General features: G+C 49.1%; 1 non-coding gene across 1 annotated transcript; it reads right to left on the reverse strand.

Annotated features, from left to right (window-relative positions):
- Positions 1–834: 834 nt before the first annotated feature.
- On the reverse strand, positions 835–916 carry TRNAS-UGA (transfer RNA serine (anticodon UGA)). Its single transcript has one exon. It is a non-coding gene; the product is annotated as a tRNA-Ser (tRNA).
- Positions 917–4,772: the final 3,856 nt, after the last annotated feature.

Here is a 4,772-nt window from a genome sequence, read left to right on the forward strand (position 1 = left end):
AACTCAAGAGTTTTCCTTCCTCTGGAGTGACATTATGATGCCCAGCCCTGAACCCTTCCGCTTTGCCTTGCCTCACAAAGCATCACCTGTCTCTTTCTCTGAAAGAGAAAGGAAATAGGATGAGGTAGCCCTAGAAAATGAAAAGCAGCATACTAGCTGTAGACAACTGCCAGTTGCAGACAAGACACCTGAGAAATGATAGCAGAACACTCTCCTTTGGGCTGGATTACAGAAGTGGCTCTAGGTGATCCTTAGGCAGTGTCTCAGATGGAGCCCAGTTTTGAGCCTCAGGGGTATCTCAAGGGTAAGCAATCCATATGGATTTACTTCCAAGAATGGGCATTTATCTTTTTGTGTCCTCTTGTCAGCTCAAGATAGAGGCAAAGCAGATCTCTTCTCATGGCGGATTACAGGGATTCCTCTAGGGGAGGCCTCTCCAGATTCTCAGCTGGCCAAGGTTTTGGAGAGCTGGCAGGAGCCCACAGGTGAGCAGTCAATATGGAAAGAGTTGCAAGAATCAGCTGACACTTCTCAGTAGTTGACTGTACTCCAGATGAATCCAAGTTGCCCACCACATGCACTCTGACATGCACTCCGCCTGGGAAATTGCTGCGCCTTGTCACCTGCTGTATATTGGGCGAGTAGGCAGTGTTGGAAAAGAAGCTGGAAAAGCCTCTCTAAAGATGACTTTCATCTCTGGTGTGTGGAGCTTCACCTTCATTTCCTTAAATTCCTTCATTCCATGTTGTTGTTCAATTGCTCCTGAGAGCAGCACATGCCTACATCTGATGGATGCGTTGCACTCATGCGTTGAAGCCTGGCAGTAAAACCTCTCGCTGTGAGCAGGATTTGAACCTGCGCAGGGAAACCCCACTGGATTTCAAGTCCAACGCCTTAACCACTCGGCCATCACAGCACCCTGTAGCTGAAGAGCTATAAAAGAGAGGATTTCAAGGCCACAAAAATACCTGCTACTCACCCTGGACACTGCCCATCTGGAGCATTGGCCACATCATACAGTGACCCTGCTACTTCCTTAATCAACCTATGCCCCCTGCAGAAGAGCTAGGGGTGAGGGTAATGGAACCAGGGCTCAAGCTGAGGTGGAGATTTTCAGGAGCCACTGGAAATTGCGGATCATCTGCAGTACCTGCCAAGAGGGTCCTCTGAAAAGAGCCTGAGCATTTGTCCAGTGGGGATCACAATATAGTCCTGCTGTCCTGGGAGATGCCTTCAAGAGCAGGCTGGATAAAACCCTGAGTAACCTGGCCTGACCTTGTGGCTGATCCTGCTTTGAGGAGGAGGTTGGACTGTAGACCTCCTGAGATCCCTTCCCATTTGAATTGTCCTGTGAGCCTATGGCTGGGAGGGCCACACGGTGGCACTGGAGCAGCACAAATGAGGGGATGCCCCCTGAAGCACAGGGACTTGTTGCATGACACTTGATGACAGCGCAAATCAACCCTGCTACAAGGCAGGGTGCAACAGCAGAGAGGATGCTGGCCCTCCATCAGGGCTGACTTTGTGTCAGTGAGCACCAACACCGCCAGGAGCCTGATACAGATTACTCCTGGACCTGTTTCCATCCGTCTTTGCCTAGGGTGGTATAATGTTTATTGTCCTGACAGTTTACACTTCTGTTACGCTAGAAAATCTTTCTACAACCCTTCTTCTGTCCTGAGCACTCCTAGAGATGCTTACATGGTTGAGGTGCTGCTGATATTTTTTATCTCTCTGTCTTCCAGCTCTCTTTAGACAGAAATGAGGAGAGCTGAGATCCAAGCCCTTTTGGGAAAAAGCCCATTAAGGTCTTGTCTGAATTACATATATGTTTTCTCTTTAGTCATCTGCTTGTTTTTAAAATCCTTTGACAATTAAAGATAACATTCGAACAGGCATTAGCTGCCACTGCTGTTTTGCTTTAACTTGAATCAGTTCCTCAGTCTCATTTGCCACATGGCCATACGAACACTTGTACAAGGGGAAGTGCAGGATGGCACAGGGATGGGGGAAGGTGGATTAGCTTCATTAGGCATCAGCTGTTCCATGAGGAGATTGTCAATAGTGGAGCCCCATGAAGCAGCCTCATTCCCTCCTCGCATTGCCTCTGTACAGCTCTTTGTACAGCCTGTGTCTGACCAAACTGGGGATCTCCTACAGCTGAGAAAAAAACCTGAAAAGGAAAGACTTTTCAGCTGAATCGATTCCTTGCTCTAGGTCATACTGTGGCTGCACAAAGGACTGAGTGATCATAGTGTGAAATAGTTGCATGGGGCTGTAATGGTGGAGGCTGACCATTGCCAAAGAGAAACCACTCTGAGCCTGAAAGAGTGGAGAAACTGCTCCATCCTAGGAAGAGAGAAAGCTGTTCCTCCCTAGGAGGAACCCATCTGCATTGCCTAACTCTTCCCTATTTTCCCAGAGTTTGTCTTGCACAAGACAGGAGTGTCATTGCTTTCCTTCATGTAAGCATGGCTGAAAGAAGAGGCCCTGTGATGGGCTTTGTGTTCACTGCACTTGTAGTGTGTTGCTGTTCTCCTGCGTACTCAAGAGAGCCCAATAGAAGTTTTCAAACCAGAAGAACCAGTCTAGGATGCAGAGTTCAGAGTCTTTATTTACCTGCTTTACTTAGAAAAAGTATGGGGAAAAAGATAGCCAGGTCCTAACTTCTAGCAGAAAAGGTAGTCCAGATGATGCCATCAGCAGTAGCAAAAAAATTACATGAAGCATCATCCACATTGACCTTCTTCAGACAAGCATCAACGACAAATGCAACCTCAACTAACCCGTCATGGTTCAGCTGTGACCCAGGAAGCCGCACACACTGCCGAGGACTACAAGCTTACCAGTGGGACAAGTGTACTTTGCTCTCCTGGTCGTGCTGTCCAACTTCTTATTGGGGGACATGTACAGAATTCACACACAGAATGGTTGAGGTTGGAAGGGACTTCCGGAGATCATGTGTTCCAGCCCCCTTGCTCAAGCAGGGTTACCTAGAGTGCATTGACCAGGATTGTGTCCAGATAGCTTTTGAATATCTCCAAGTAAGGAGACTCCACAATGTCTCTGAGCAATTTGTTCCAGTGCTCAGTCACCATCATGGTAAAGCAGTTTTTCCTCCTGTTGAGATGAAACTTCCTGTGTTTCAGTTTATGCCCGTTGCCTCTTGTCCTGTCACTGGGCACCATGGAGAAGAGTCTGGCCCCATCCTCTTGACACCCTCCCTTCACATACTTGTACACATTGATCAGATTCCCCCTCACTCTTCTCTTCTCCAGGATGAATAGGCCCAGCTCTCTCAGCCTTTCCTCAGATGAGAGATGCGCCAGTCCCTTAACCATCTTAGTAGCCCTCCGCTGGACTCATGCCGGGAGCTCCACGTCTCTCTTGCATTGGGGAGCCCGGAAGTGGACACAGTGCTTCAGAGGCAGCCTCACTGGGGCTGAGTAGAGGGGGAGGTCATTCTGCTGTCATTCTCCCTTGACCTGCTGGTGATGCTCTTCCTAATGTAGCCCAGGATACCATTGGCCTTCTTGGCCACAAGGGCGCATTGCTCTTGGTCCACTTGTTGTCCCCCAGGACACCCAGGTCCTTCTCTGCAGAGCTGCTTTCCAGCAGGTCAGCCCCCAGCCTGTACTCATGCATGGGGTTCTTCTTCCCTAGGTGCAGGACTCTGCACTTGCCTTTATTGAACTCCAGTGTTGACCGCTGGGGTACACCACAAGCTATAGGCCTCCTCCAACTAGACTCTTTACCACCGATCACAACCCTCTGAGCTCTGTCATTCAGTCCACACAGTGGCACTACACGGTGACCCCTGAGTCAGCCTGCAGCACCTGCTGCAGAAAGCCCAGTGCAGCTTGGCTCCTCTTCCTTTACGTTGCTGTTAAAAAAGGAGGACACACTGAGCTCCCTGAGGGGAACTCAGCGGTGTGAATGAGGACATCCTGCATTCAGTGAAAGAAATTTTGGAGCCCAGTGAGATCAGAGAGGAGAGGAGAGGGATAAAGAATCTGAGATTTGATCATTAGACCTTGCTACTGAAAGTGCAGTGCTGCAGACTTCCCCTGAGGATGACTCCTCACAAGGCACTTGCTCGAGTTGGCTTGCTTTTGTTCTTGACACTAGGCAGCCATCCCTTCCCAGGGACTTGCTGGTTAAACTGCCTAGCTGTGAAGCCTATTCTCGAGGGAACCTCTTTCAGCCTCTTGGAAAGAGAAAATGTGGCTACAGGGAACATTAGAAACCCTCATAATATAACTATCTCTTGAAGTGGTGACTCAGCTAACAGTGCTGAGCCAGGTCAGGGAAGGACAAAGGCTGACAGGACCTCAAGATTGGAAAAAAACAAGGGCGGAGCCAAAGAGGAGACCTGCTATCATGAGAGCTCGATGCTTTCATGAAGCATCGATTTGAGAAGCATCGATTCCCAAAGGAGCCTTGCAGGAGGAAGGGATCCCTCCAGAGTTGCCTGAAGGATCTGGATGCAGGGGCTCTGGATCACACAAGATCTCCCTCTGAAGAGAGCTAATGCTTTCCACTCCAGACTTAGCATTGAAAGCTGCAATGAGGCCTTGCTTCTGCTGTCATTCTCCATTGACAGAAATAAGTGACCTGACACATCCCATATCTCTGTGAGGATGAGCTGAGTGCTCTGAGATTTCTTGTACGCATGATGTGGCCAATGCTCCAGATGGGCAGTGTCCAGGGTGAGTAGCAGGTATTTTTGTGGCCTTGAAATCCTCTCTTTTATAGCTCTTCAGCTACAGGGT

This window comes from Struthio camelus, chromosome 28 (assembly GCF_040807025.1).
Source record: "Struthio camelus isolate bStrCam1 chromosome 28, bStrCam1.hap1, whole genome shotgun sequence".
Lineage (NCBI taxonomy): Eukaryota > Metazoa > Chordata > Aves > Struthioniformes > Struthionidae > Struthio > Struthio camelus.